General features: G+C 51.0%; 2 long non-coding RNA genes and 1 other non-coding gene across 4 annotated transcripts; 2 read left to right on the top strand and 1 right to left on the bottom strand.

Moving 5' to 3' along the window:
- The first annotated feature begins 583 nt into the window (after positions 1-583).
- Positions 584-2,181, top strand: LOC107212635. Its single transcript, XR_001524496.2, has 2 exons — positions 584-904; positions 1,738-2,181. It is a non-coding gene; the product is annotated as an uncharacterized LOC107212635 (long non-coding RNA).
- Positions 955-1,110, top strand: LOC117245279. Its single transcript, XR_004499810.1, has one exon.
- A 3,876-nt stretch (positions 2,182-6,057) lies between the features above and the next one.
- LOC107212636 lies at positions 6,058-14,875 on the bottom strand. 2 transcript variants are annotated; one of them, XR_001524497.2, is made up of 3 exons: positions 14,795-14,875; positions 11,997-12,129; positions 6,058-6,986 (listed from the first exon to the last, which is right to left on the bottom strand). It is a non-coding gene; the product is annotated as an uncharacterized LOC107212636 (long non-coding RNA). The 2 variants fall into 2 exon arrangements; XR_001524498.2 differs by having other exon boundaries at positions 14,420-14,868.
- Positions 14,876-14,886: the final 11 nt, after the last annotated feature.

Genomic DNA, 14,886 nt, shown 5'->3' on the forward strand with positions numbered 1-14,886 from the left:
GGAGCTGTTCTCTGCCGGTCCCGAGCCCCACAGCGCCGGGCTCCGCTGCCGGCACTTCTCCTCCCGTTCCCCAGCTCCGCTCCCGGCGCTTCCCGGAGGATCCCGGGCGCCGCTGCAGTCCCGGCTCCCGCCGCACGAGGGCGCTGTCCCCGGCGGGCCGTGCCCTGCTCGGCGCTCCGGCCCGCGGCTGCTCTCGGTGCTTTCCCGGGCCCGCTCCCGGTCCCCGCTTCCGCTCCCCGCTTCTGGCCGCGTGGCGCTGAGAGAGGCTCGGGGACATGGCGGGCACGGGGTGTGAGAGGCGCTGAGGGAGGGTCGGGGGGGTGGGGGGGGGGGGGGGGGGGGAGGTGACCGTGAGGAGGCTGGGGGAGACAGGGTTTGGGGGGCGTGGGATGCAGTGAAGGGGGATAGTGAGGGCCTGGGGGACAGGGTATGGGGAGGCAGCTGTGAGGGGCTGGTTGGGATGCAGGGGAGATGTTGGGGTGTAGTGGGGGTACTGACTCTGGCCTGGGGGTCAGAGTTCCATGGGGGGCTGCAGTGGGGGCTGGGGAAGGCAGGGTTTGGGGTCTCTGTGGGGGGTATGGGACTGTGGGAGGGCTGGGGTGCTGTGCAGGGACAACCCCGGGCTGTGGCTGCTCCCTGGGGAGGTGTTGGGCCCACAGCAGGGTGGGAGAGCAGCGGGGAACAGCTGGATGGGGTGTAAGGAGTGAGAGGTGTGGTGGGGAGGGGGCTGCAGGGCCAGCCCCAGGGCCAACACCACACCAGGACTTTGTTTTTGCAGCCAGTGTCCCAGAACTTTGTGTTTCACAGGATTTCCTGCGGGGGCTCAGCCCCAGAGAAGCCACAGCTCCAGATGGTGACATGGATGAGACTCGGTGCTTCCATTCCTGAGGTGAGGGCGCACCAGGTGAGTCGTGGGAGCTCCGGGTGCTCCTCCTGGGCAGGGGTACGGGGTCTGTGGGCTGGGGAACGGCTGCTGGGTGCTGCCAGCCAGCCTCACCCGCGCCCAAGAGCAGCTCCCAGGTGGGCTCCGTGCTGGGCCTCACCTGTGCAGTAACAGGTGTGAACATTCATGAAGCATTTTGATGGTCATGTATGATACTGCATACAACAGCTGCACCACTAATCCAAGGAAAAACAGGGTTGGGGTTTTTTAACGTATGCATGTCTTTTGAAAATATCTTGCAAAATCAAACTGGTGCTCTTTCAGGTATGGAAATGAGAACCTGGGTGCTTGATTTATCACTAGATACTGTTTGAGTTGCAACTTTGTTCCCCACGTAGTAGGGAATAGTGATAAAGTGGTTTCTGCACTTGAGCAGATGGAAAGCTTTGCTGGAAGTTGTGTACTTTGCTCTCTTGTTACATATTTGGTTTCTCTCCTGCAGCAGGGGGTTCACCTGGGGGCAGACTCTGCCCTGGCAAGTGTGGGAAGGGAGGGGGGAAGGCCGGTGCTGGGAACCACAGGGTGGCACCACAGTGATCTTGGCTCCTGGCAAAAATCCCTGGCCAAAATAACAAGTCCTTTACCCGTTTGTTATTGCTGTGGGATGGGTGATCTGGCTCTGGTGTGCTTTTGGAAGTGCTTGTGGTAGAGATGCTTTTGGGAAGGATTTTAGGGAGAGCTGGGGTGGGATGGTGCTTCAGTTAACACTGATCAAGAGGAGATGGGTCTGTGTAGGACAGGGGCTCTGGCTTCAGCTGCATTCCTGGCTGAACATCCTGGTTATTTATTTTCAGGTGGCTGGACTGAGAGGTGATTCTGCAGGATGGTGAGAGCTGCTCTTGCAGTTTGGTTATACCTGTGTGGTCTTTTTGGGTTATCACAGAATCATAGAAGGGTTTGAGCTGGAAAGGACCATAAAGACCATCTCCTTCCACCCCCTGCCATGGGCAGGGACACCTCCCACTAGCCCAGGTTGCCCCAAGCCCTGTCCAGCCTGGCCTTGAACATGTCCATAGGGTAGCCACAGCTTGTCTGGGCAACCTCTGCTAGGGCCTCCCCACCGTCATTAATTCCCTAATACCCCACCTAACCCCTCCCTGTGCCTGTTGAAACCATTCCCCCTTGTCCTGGCACTCCATGCTCTTGTAAAGTCCCCCTCCAGTTTTCCTGTAGGTTATAGAAAGCAGTTGTGCCTAAATGGATGGTGAACATGAATAAAATCCATTTTTCAAAGTTGACTTGCTTTTTTCTTATTTAATGCTTTTGTGCCTGAGCACAGCAGGCAGGTGTTTAACTGCTGCAGGTGGCTGTGCGGGCAGCAGAGAACTGGCTTCTGCACTGACCCCAGGGCTGTCACACCCTGCAGATGTGCAGGGACTTTCGGGATCCCGACCTGATCTCTGCGGTGCTGTGGGGTTGGGAGCATCGGTGTGCCGAGCTCCCACCTCCACTAGAGGGTGTGGAGCTCCGCAGAATCTTTTGTTTTCACGGAAGTGGGAAAACTGGGAGCCTTTCTTATCGGATGCACAGGCAGCGAGACCATGGCAGGATTACATCCCTCGGGAGATCCCTGCTCTGCCCTGGCAGCAGCCCAGGCTGCTTGTGCGTTACACAACTGCCAGCCGGGCTCGGAGCATTCCATGGGATGTCCCTGGCCATCCTGCAGCCAGGAAGAGCAGCTGGAGTGTGCAGGGCAGGCAGCTCTGCTGTAGGTTGGATCAGGTGTACCCAGCTCCTGCAGGAGGTTTCCTGGAAGGGTAACTTGGGCATTTCACGTTCTCTCTCCTCCCGTTTGGGGAGCAAAATGTATCTAAACAGCAGGGACAAATGTTGCACAGGAGCCTGGCTCCTGGATTTCCCTTCCTGGAGGGAATTTCCACTTGCTCTGCAACATTCCCAAGCCAAGCCAAACACCCGTGTGCTGTGAAATTCCATAATCCCGTGCTGCTTGCTGGACTGTGTGTGTTCCCTGTGCTTGTAGGATGTGCTGCTCAGCTCGAGGTGGCCATGTTGGCTCCTTAGCCATGTATGGGATTTCTTCCTTGCTAAATTCTGTCTCCAAGTGTCTCGTTAAGAATGAAGTCCTGAGCAGAACTGGACCCAGCAGTGCTGCCTTTGCTCCAGCACCCAGTGCTCACTCTGGGTGTCTGGGTGAGAAGGGCTGTGGCTGGGGATGTGGAGGAACACAGGCTCCTCTCCAGCTGCTGGTACTGTATGGGTCTGCAGACATTTAGAGTTGGATCCATCTGGGAGGGTAGCATTGCTGTGGAGTCAGGAGGGCCCAAGGCCTCTGTGTGCTGCCAGGGACATCCAGTCAGAGCCCTGGGCATGGGAAGAGCTAACCAGCCTCTCCAGGGATCTTCCTGGAGGAATCCTATGGGAAAATGCCCTAGAGAGAAGCGGGGTCCCAGAGAGCTGGGTGATATCCAAGGATCACTTCTTCCAGACTCAATAACATCCCTATGGTCAAGGAATGGAGAAAAGGGCAGGAGAGCTGCAGGGATGGACATGGAACTCTGTCAGGAGAGACAGTGAGGTGGAAGAAGGGCCAGGCCATGCAGGGTGAATACAGGGATAGTGTCAGAGTATGCTCTGGGGCACTCATCCGTGGCCAGGAGTGCTGATGGGAGAGATATTGGAGACTGTGTCCCCTGGTTCCAGATCCTGGAACACAGCCAGTGTGGAGCAGCAGCCAGGATCATAACCCAGCCTAACAAATCCTCCATCAGCTGAGCATGAAATGGGTATTTATGTGTATAATGAGGAAGGAGGCAGAGGTGTTTGCACAGGTACCTGTGCTGTACCTCAACTGCAGCCAGGCCAGATCTGAGTGCTGGGGCTGTGCTGGGGTCTGGTCAGACCCTGTGGAAGGGGAGCAGGTCCCTTGTGGGCAGGGGAGATAGCCAGGTTGTGAGGAACAAGCTGTGGGCAGGTTGGTGAGCGATGGGGAAACCTCTTTGTCCTCCAAAGCACAGCCCAGAGAGGGCCTGGCTGTGCCTGTGGTGTCTCCCCTCACACTGAGCTCCAGGGCTGCCTTCCGCTCTCCCCCACTCTGCTCCTGGTTTGTGCTGAGGTTGGAAGAACTTTGAGCTCTGTGCCTGGCTGGACCTTGAGCTGGGGCAGCAATCAGCTCACAGCCTGTGTTATGTAAGGGTTTGAACTGTACCTTGTTGGAAGCAGAAATGTCTGGCCTGCTCTGATCTCTGCAGGAATTGTGAGTGTGGAGACTGCGGGCCGTGGCCACTTCTGCTGGGTAAACAGCCAAAAAACTGCTTGTTTGTCACCTTTCCTCTCCCTCCACCACTCACTGAGGCTGCTCTGGCAGCTCTCTTGGAGTGTGACATCTGGGAATAACACTGGCAAGCTGCAGTGCAGCCCAGACCCTTCCACTCGGCATCGCTCAGCCTTGCTGAAGGCTCACCTCTGCTAAGAGGCTGCTTTTAGCTGTTCCCTCGAGAGCTGCTTTTAGGTCTGGCTGTGGCACTGCTCTTCCTTCAGCAGCAGCTGAAGTCCTTTGGGCACAGGCTGGAGGAAGGACACGTCTGGTGTCTCACTGCCCTGACCCTGGGGAAGGATGAGGCTGGGCTGGGTACAGCCTGAGCATCCTTGGAACTCAAAGCTCCCACCAGGGCCAGGATTGCATGGCAGGAGTTGATGCCAATCACTGTGTGGTGGTGATGGTGGGAGGGTGCAATCAAAGAAAGCTTAAAAATATATTTCTTTTTAAGCCACAGCTAAGAAATCTGCCATGGCTCCAAGTTGGACCTTGCAGTCAGAGGTGAGCAGGCTTAATTTGACAGCTATTTCTTAAATATTTTAAAAGCTGCCTGGAATAGACTGAATGCTTCCGAGTAGTGACCTAAATTCCACTTGCTGTAAATTTCATTAGAAAGTGGATTTGTGTGCCTGCCAGGCTGCTTTGCAGCTTCATTGATCTGCCCAAACCATGTGCTGTGCAAGTGCCTTCCTCAGCAGATTTTTAAAGAGCTCACTGCTGCATGCTGCCAGGCCAGAATGTGACTCGTTTTCTTTCTTTTCTCTCCTTTTCCTCTTTTTTTTTTGTTTCCTGGTGCAAATACATCATTTGTTTACTAATCACGTTGCATCATTAGTTGCACGGAGTCATCCCACCGGCTGCGTGGGCACAGATGGAGCAGCTGGGAAGGAAAATGTCACTCTCCTCAGCTCGCTCGATGTGCTTTGCTCCCAAATCCCCATCCCACGCCACAAAGGCCAAAGACTTTCGCAACCCTGGGAGCTGCCAGCAGCTCTCTGCTCTCCAGCACTGTCACCTGTGGTTCTGACACCCCCTGGAAAAAGCCTCCTCTCCTCCTGCTGTCCCCAAAGTGCTGTCTATCCCTGTGCAACCACGGCTTTGGATCTTGTGGAGAGGTGTGATGGTAGCACAGATGGCACAGACTGAGCCCTACCAGGGAAAATAGCCTGGGGACACGTGGGACTGCCCCACCTGTGGATGAAGGAGCAACATGCACCTCCCCAGGCCTGAGCAGAGTCACACAGGTGATGCTGAGTTCCCTTCCTGTGGCAGAGTGTTTGCAGCCCACCTGCCAGGGTTAAAGGGAGTGCAGAGGGGCACTGTGCAGCACCACAGGAACATAGGGCACATGCAGAACCACAGCTGTCTGTTACATGTTTGGTTTCTCTCCTGCAGTGGGTCCAGCTCCTGTGTTGTCAGACACAGAGCAATTGCCTGGGCTGAATTACTGGCTGAGGGGAAGGTGGTGTATCCCTGTAGCCCTGAGGTTGGATACCCAGCCCTGCCTTCCCCATGGGACCCCCATTCTGGGGCTGTCCCTCTGCCCCTGGCACTTCTGCTCCTGTGGGGACCCCCAGCCTGGGGAAAGGCTCCATGCCAGTATGAAACCCAAGTTTTGGAAGCCCCATGGCCTTGCTGTGGTTTGGGGGTGTTTGGCAGCCTGGGCACTGTGTGTGGAGCAGGCAGACAGTGCTGGAAATAAAGGCCTGACCCATAACCCCATCCTACAGGAATGAAGTGCTGGCACCCAGCAGGAGCTCTGACAGCTCTTCCCAGATCACAGCACGAGGCAGAGCTGGCTTTTGAAGAGGAGCTTTCCTGCCCGAGGACAGTCCACTGCCAGGCTGGCATGGAAAACAGCCCTGGCAGTGAGCCCAGGGGTGGGTTTGGGCCAGGAGGGCACACTCGTGTTGAAGGGATGTCTAATGGGATTGGTTATCACAGAAATGCTCTCCAAAGGGTGAGAATACAAAGCATGGGTTTCCCTCATCTGTCTCCAGATACAGACCCTGAACAGCTGGGAATAAGGGAGGGACTGGAAAAACCCCAAACCCACCCAGAGGGGTGTCTAGTGTCAAGGATGGAGGTTGGAGAGAAATATCCCCTTCTTCTAACCACTGTCTATGACTGAACATTGTGAAGACACATCTGGAGGGGGTGTTTGGTGCTTCTCTTGCTGTGTGGGTGATGAAAGTGGGAAGAAATCCCTGTCTTGGAGCTGTGGAACATGGGACTGTTCTGTGTCCTGATGAAGAAGAGACTTTCTTGGGCTATGTTTTGGCCTCCAAGCAGCAGCAGCCTTTCCAGTGCCTCCCCTTCCCCTTTGGCTGCCAGCACAGGGGATGCTGAGTGCCAGGATCCTGGCTGTCCTCTGCTCTGGGAGAGGTACTGCTTCACCTCTGCTGTACAAGTGTGATTTATTTTCAGAAGTTAAACCTGAAGTCTGACAAAGACCCCACATCTTGGGCCAGCAGTATGGGCTGTCCTGGGGAGAGGGCCTTGCTGGCTCTCAGCATCCAGGGCTAAATTAATTTCCCATAAATCTGAAATGCTCTGCCAGTTTCCCAGCTTCTCAGCATCTCTGCTGGAGTTGCCTGTTATTTATTTCCCTGAGATGTTAGATGTACAATAGGTTTTGCAGAGGTGATGACCCAATCCCATCCCCTCGTGCTGTCAGCACCCATTTCCTTATTCCAGCTCTCGATGAGGGGTGTCTCTTGTGGCTGCAGGTGGCTTCAGCTGTCCCCAAGCCTCATCTGTCCCCAGCTGCAGGAAAGACAGGGAGGAAAGAGAGTTGGAAAGAAGTGTCCTGGCTCTGTCCTGCTTTGGTTTGGGGCAATGTGGGTGGTTCACCCCTTTGAGGGAGGGCTCTGCAGGCTCACCCATCTGTGTCTGGCAGAGAGGTACCAGGGCTGTGCCAGCCTGGCCATGGCCGGGTGCTGGCATGGCACCGGGACCTTCCCTGTGTCATTCCCCTGTCCAGTGCAGTGAGGCTGGAGCAAGTGCAGCTGCACTTGTGAGCTGAACAAAGGGCTGGTCAGGGGGAGCTGCCAGGGACAGTTGCATTTAAGTGTTGGGAGCGTCACCAAAGCAGCAGTATCTGCCTTCCACCCATGGGGGCTTATGTGAAAAATGAAATTTCTGTCTATCTCCTTCCTTGTGCTTTCTCATCTCCGCCAACGGAGCTGAAGATGGGAGAGGATTTTTTCCCTATATTTAGCTTTGGAGAAATTGCTCTAACTAATCGGCTTTAGGATTCTGCGTTCTCTCTTTTATTTTATCTTTTCCTGTCACTAAGACCTTGTCATGTGGCTGTGGACTGCAGCTCGCTGGCTCTCTGTTTGCTGGGCTTTCATGGAGTCAATTAATAACCTGTAAAAATAACACCTCCAGCTGTTCCACTTGCAGCTGCCAGGCTGTAGTCTAATTATGGGGCCTTGGATCCCAAATCCTGCTTTGCATGTAAAAGTGCCAGTGAATAGGAAGAGGCAGAGGAGATGGCAATGTAAAAAAGGAATGTGGTTTGGGGTCTATTTTTAGCCTTTTCAAGCCAAATGTAAAAAGACCCTTAGGCTGCTTGTGTCCTGCTGAATGTGATCACATGCACAATATTGTTCCCATGGCAAAGCACAGCAGCCAGGGTGGGTTGGGGGTTATTTTTGTCAATTAACTTGCCTACATTGCAAAGCTCCTTCTGGGTTAGTTTGCACAGTGCCGTGTTGTGGCTCACATCCATGTGCTAATGGGTTTATTACAATCAGCTCCAGTTCTCTCTGATCTGAACGTGCCAGTGCAGTGGTGGGGAGGGGAGGGGCACACAGCTGCTCACCAAGGGCATCTTACACAGTGGTTGTGGTAAAGGGGTGCTCAGCCTCCCTCAAAAAGTCCTTTCCCTGCTGTCTGTGACACAAAATTAATTTAGCTGGGGCTCTGTTGGATGGGTGATGGTCTCCCTCTCATATCATCCTGTCTGTTGCGCACCCTTTTCTGCTTTCCAAGCTGGATGAGCTGCTGGGCAGATTTGTCCTCTGCTTCTCTGGAGCGTCTGCTGGGCTGGTTCTTCTGGTTCTGCCTCAGCTCCCATCACTGCCATATTCACCTGCCTCTTGCCTCCTCCTGGGTGCTCCAGAACACTCTTTTTTTCTCCCCACAGAAGTGGTGCAGCAAAGGCCCACAAGGGCCCATGTGCATCGGGGGGATTGGGGATGGGACACAAGGAAAGCACTGGGCTCATTTTCAGTCTCTGTCAGGAGTTGTCTGGGGGCATTTCAGTCCTTTCTGTCACTGGGCTCTTGTTTAATTGACACTCAGCCTTTTGTGACCAAAAGCAAATCAAACAGCTGTTCATTAGATAACTTAACTACTTAGTGGTCACACATTAGTCTGCAGCCACCAGTTTGAAACCATGACTGCAAATAGGCTTCCTGTGCTGGAGAAAACAAGTTATTTGGAGACTGACACTGAAACCTGCCCTCAGAACAAACTCTGACACCTCCCACTTGCACAGGGGTGGCAAAGCCACCCCTGTGACAATGCCACCTCTTCCCTGTCTCCTCAGGCTCCCCCTGACAACCACCAGAGCCAGGAGGTGTTAAACATCTTCTCTGTCAGCTCTTGGGGGATGGAGCCACAGCCTCAGAGGGTGTCCCTTCAGTGGAGCTCTGCTATGAGTTCTCTTAACCAGGGAGAGAGGATGCTATCAATCCATCCAGCCTTGCCTGGCAAAGAGATTGCAAACGTGGCTTTCCATCACGCGCTACATTAGCCAAATTAATTCCAGGACAGCCAGCCAGCGGTGCTCGAGGCCGAGACAGATTAATGGTGCAGCCGTGTCAGAATCAGCAGCGCTGCTGCTTGCGCTGTGCCAACTCCCTGGCTGCAGCCAGCCCTCTGCTCAGCCGTGCCCTCCGCCTCACTCCTCTCCAGAACCCTGAACTCTGCAATCACTGACACAGACAATTCAATTGGAAGGAACATCTGTCTCAGAATTGTGATCCCATTCAGGCTGCTGCCACCGCGACGGGGTGACATTTTTCATGCGTCTTGCCTGCTTTCTTTAATCTCCTAAACACAGGCATGCCTGTGGAGCACAGGAAGGTTCCTCCCTCGTGAGAAGGAGAAAGAAATTAACCACACAGATCGTGTATGTATAGCAAATAATGAGATTGCCTTGGATACAGGACCGGAATTCATGCCAGGCATGATGCTGATCGGAGACAATAAGCAGTATTTCTGGGGTCTGCAAACAGCGTCACAAAACTTGCGTTTCTCAAGTTTTGAGACACACGTGGACAAAGGCTGCCAGCACAGGCCTGATCCACAGACTGCAAGTTGAAAACTAAACCCTAAAATAGCAATACTGGTAGTTATTTTGGTGTGCAAGTGCCTCATAATGCCTCGTTTTCCTCCAGGCACAGGAATAAGCTGTACACAGGCACTGTGGTGCTGGAGGAGCAGCAGTCACAAAGGCAACTTGTCCTGACAGAGCTCTGCTGAAAGGTGCTGTGTTTGCCCACAGGGTGCAGACCCAGCTCTAGTGGAGTCACTGTGTCCTTTAAAAGGAGATGGATTTGTGCAATACTTTTAATAGTAAGTAATTGTTTCTTACCACTCCTCTTGTATTAAAAAAAAATTAAAAATATCAACATGTTAGAGGCAAATAGGGACAAGGTCCCTACCTGGTGAGTGACCCAGCAGCTTGATTCAGTGCTTGTTGAGGGAGCTGAGTGTATTTGTACTGTCAGACTCATTAAAAGGAGGGATGGTAAACAGCCTTTGTTTTTATTTCTATAGGAAATACACTCATCGTTTCTGCTGAGCCTTTGGCTGAGACTCCTATTTTTCTAAAAAATGAGTGATCAGATCCTGGCAGTGCTTTAAGTCATTTAAAGAGACAACTGGAAACAGGCTGTTCCCTGGGAGGCAGGTACCAGGCAGCTCCCAGGCAGTGGCACACAGACACAAAGGCTGTTTCCAAAGGCAAGTGGAAAAGCTGGGCATTCCCAACAGCCCAGTGAACCTTTCCTCATGCACAACTCCAGCTCCCTGGATTATGAGCCTGACATCTTCAGCGTCAATAAAAATCCTCAGCAAATTAGTTATTATCCAAGTGTTTTTCCTTTCATTCCCTTTACCTTTATTTCCTTAACTGGAAAAAAGGTCATGGGGGTGAGTTCTCTTTAACCTGTGCCACCTCCTGATGTCTGAGGGATAAAATAACCCAGTGGGAGCCTCAGAGGGTGTCCCCTGCTCCCCATAGTCCCCCAAGAAAACAGTGCTAATAGGCTTTTAGGTGTTACAAACATCCAACACAGCTATTGGAATAAATGTTGGATCCTATTCTTCATCCAGAATATCCACTCCACCAGCTCCTCACATTTAATTATCTCTGTATGAGCAGCCCCCCCTTCACCACCTGCTCACTTTTGTTTCAGCATTGCACGGCTCCTGAGCAGTGACACGGAACTCGAGGCAGGGAGCCTTGGATGGGTACAGGCTTTGCAGGGAGAGCATGGGAATAAAGGCTGGGACATGTGCCACACGCTCATCCCGACTCATCTATTTTATGAATCAGGACTTGGTCCTATTTGCTAATGTTTGTCTGCGTAACCTTTGCTGTCAATGGGGCCGGTGCTCTGATGTCAGCTGCTGGACTCCGAGTGCTGGCAGCTGGTGTCCCTGGCCAGCTCCCAGCCTACAATTCAATTTTCCTACCAGTCACTTGAGAAGACAGGAAAAAACATGTTTCTGCCTGTTTGTGGCACCAAGACATAAAGGGCTCCAGTCTACAAGGTCATTTAAGGCTTTTCTATGGAAAAGCTCAGATAAATCCAATAGTGGAATAAAGTTAATACACCTTCACTTATGGTGCAATAAACTACAGTAAACTAAGGCTGGTTTAATCCTGAATAAAAATCTCATTATGGAGTGTAACACCTTTTAGGTATCGTACACTAACATCCCCTCTCCGAACACAGGCCAGTCTGGAGATATTTTACCCTTACCCCAATCTTGTGAATAGTGGAAAACTACTGCAGAGCTAAAGGGCAGGAAATAAGGGAACCACCCAGGAAGTAAGGAGCTCTGGTCTCCTTTCTCATACTGACTTACTGTGTGACTTTTCCCATGGCGTTTTGTGAGCCTCAATACTTACACTGCATGTCTGGATAACTAGCATCTTCCCTGGCACTATGAAGGGCTTTAAGATCTCCAGAGATATGTGGAAAATTTTTTTCTCCTGTTCAGTGTTTCCCCAGTATGGGCTGTCCAGGGAGCTTACAAAAATATGTACAACTGTAATGGATGGGCACATTCAGGTCTGTGTCTGGAGGGCTGAACACAGTTACTTTTAAGAGAAGAAGGGTGAAGGAGTTCACACATCCTCACACCCAGCTTTACCAGTTCATCTCTTCCTAGACTGACACGGGAAAGCAAAAATGGTGATACCTAGTGAAATACCTGTGATGCATTAAATAAAAACTCTGTGCAAACCAGAATCAATGTCCCCAGGGCACAACTCTGTTCCATTAACTGTTTGTCACTCATCATGCTTATTATTCTTTCCATCATGCTGGCAGTGTTATCATTTGGGACCATTTCCATGGCTTTAAAGTTTTAGGAAGCAGGTATTTATTTAAATGCAGCCAATAGTACATAAAAAATTCCACTGACTCAGATGGCACAGATTTGTTAGGGAACAGCTCTTGAAGCACTTTAGTGTGTCTGAACCCAAACTCTCATCCCTTTTCCACATATTTTAATAAATGTATGGCTTACCAGCAAGACCTTGAGTGAACATGTTTTCTCTTGTTGTGAACTGCTGACAATCTCCTCTCTTTAGCACAACAGCTCTGAAGATGAGACTTGATGGACAAAGGGAAGACAGGATCGCTTCACTTTTCTCCACTGCCTGGGATGCAAACAAAAGAAACAAGAGCAAGTTCCTGCCTGTTGAAATTCCAGGAGCTTGAGCTGCATTCCAGCACGGCTGAGAGGCATTTTGAATCTATTCTCATATGCATCAGCCCTGCACTGCTCCCAAGCAAATGCACTCTCAGTTAGTTGTTATTATTAATAGTAAAGGATTGAATATCAATAGTTCTCATTAATTTCCATGGCAATATTGTCTGAATCAAGAGTTGCTTCGAGTTGTGTAACTGAAGTTCATAGTGTGAAGGAATGCAATCCAGGGGAAGTGCTCAGATGGAGGGAAGTGACCGACCTTGCATAACCTCCCTAAGGCCAAACTTCCCTTCATATCTAGCAGGCTGTGTTCCTAATTTTCCAAAAATATGGAACGGTTTGCACTTTCAGCCTGTGTCCTCTGGGCTTCAGTCTCCAGCATGCCTCACAGCTTTCCTGAAACATTTCACCCACACATTTATTCATTATATTCCTCCTAACGATGCATGGCTGGAGCTTCCATAAGAGAAGATATAACAGGAAAATAAATAACAGTAGAAAAATTTAAACCCACATTGCTTCCCTCTTCTTTGTCTATCTTACTAAGATTGTTGTTTCTGCAGAAAACAGCTGAGATGACAACTCATTTAGACATTAAATTGTGGATTTTCACTCTATCAATAAACTCCAAATACCTTTAAAAGTCAAAATAAAGCTTTTCTGGTTACCTGGTCATTTGGTGAAGTAGAATAGAGGCAGTCAGTAAGAATTAGAACATTTCCCAGAATCTAAAGAGGGAAATGTTATGAACAAAGAGAAATCTGAGTGGGTGTAAATTCCTTGCCCTGCTATGCAGGTATGATTATATCTCAGGCTTTCAGAGCAGGAAAAGGATGTTGCAGGCATAATGGCATGGAATATAATCAGATAACTAAATCTAATTACAATTAACTGGTTAACTCCAGCTACATGAAGTCAAACTGGCCAAGTGCCACAGCAGAAATTAGATTGAAAGGAACAATTTCTCAACACATTAAACAACTTCTTGTAAGGACTAGTTCAGATCAGACAAGAGGGTATGCTTGACTAACTTTAAAAGACACAAGGTTTGTATAAGAAAGAATGGTAGCTTAATCCCTCATTAGTGGTAACCACAGATTCAGCTTTCCGAGGGAAAGAATTGCATCTAAATGTCAGGACATGACTGAATTTTAGCAGATTTCTATTCTGAGGGAGTGAGCCATTAATGAAAGATATTGTGGGTAAACAAAATGTCTCAATAGTGCTGCTGAAGAGAGCAGAGACATGGGTTCCTAAATTTCAAGTCCTTATTTTAACACAGTTTGTGATACTCTGGTACTGTAAAAACCACAATTGTACTTCTTGCTCTTAGTACATCACAGTTAAACTACACGTGGTTTGAGACAGAGCTCTTTGAGGCACCTCAGACTGCAAATATCCTGAGCTGGGTGAATGCTGGCGGCTTATGGAGACAGAGAAGAGGCAGAAAGATGCTCCAGCAGTGACTGAGTGGGTGCCTGCACTCCCTCACCACCATGACCCTGGAGCACCGTGCTGTGCCTTTGTCACAAGTTGATCTTACCCTTGATGGTGCCTGAAACCCACCCAGAGCCCCCAGAGCACTGTGCTGAGGGAGCCACGAGGGGTGTGAGCCCACAGAATGTTCAGGGAGCTGGGGGGATGGGAGGTACCTGCAGAAGGTGTCATGTCCTGCTGTCCATGCCCTCCTGCACCTGTGGTGTGTGTACACGACTCTGTGTTTGAGGGGGACTCTGCCCCTCTGCTCCACTCAGGTGAGAACCCACCTGGAATACTCTGAGGCTCCTGCACAGGACATGGACATGTTGGACCAAATCCAGAGGAGGAACCAAGATGATTGGAGGGTTGGAGCAGTTCTGATATGAGGAAAGACTGGGAGAACTCGGATTGTTCAGTCTGGAGAAGACTTCAGGATAACCTAATTGCAGCCTTCCAGTACTGAATCACAGAATCACAGAATCTGATGAGCTGGAAGGGACCCACCAGGATCACCAAGTCCAACTCCTGGCCCTGTACAGGACACCCCAAGAATCCCACCATGTGACAGCATTGTCCAAATGCTCCTTGATCTCAAGCAAGCTTGGTGCTGTGACCACCCCCCTAAGAAGCCTGTTCTAGTGCTCAGACACCTTCTGGATGAAAAACTTTTCCTTATATCAAACCTACACCTCCCCTGACACAGCTTCATGCTGCTCCTGAAGGGAGCCTACAAGAAAGATGGAAGGAAGAGTATTTACCAGGTGATGTAGTGGCAGGACAAGAGGGAATGGCTTCTCACTGACAGAGAGGAGGTTTAGATTTGTTTAGTCATCATTCCTGGAGGTGTTTAAGAAAAGACTGAATGTGGCACTTAGAGCCATAGTCGAGGGTGGTGTTAGATCATAGGCTAGACTCTGTGATCTCTAAGGTCTTTTCCATCCTTACTGATCCTGCGATTCTGTGATTGGAGATTTGGAAGAAATTCTTCTTTGGGAGGGAGGTGAGGGAGTGGAACGGAGCAGCTGTGGCTGACCCATCTCTGGAAGTGTTCAAGGCCGTGCTGGACAGTGCTCGAAGCAATCTGGTCTAGCGCAAGTTGACCCTACCCACACCAGGGGGTGAAACAGGATGACCTTTAGGATTCTTTCCCACGCAAACCACGCCACCACCGCACGAGCGCCGATCCCCTCACGCCGGTCCCCTCACGCCCGCCGGGCAGCCCTCA

Source organism: Parus major, chromosome 18 (assembly GCF_001522545.3).
Source record: "Parus major isolate Abel chromosome 18, Parus_major1.1, whole genome shotgun sequence".
Classification (NCBI taxonomy): Eukaryota; Metazoa; Chordata; class Aves; order Passeriformes; family Paridae; genus Parus; species Parus major.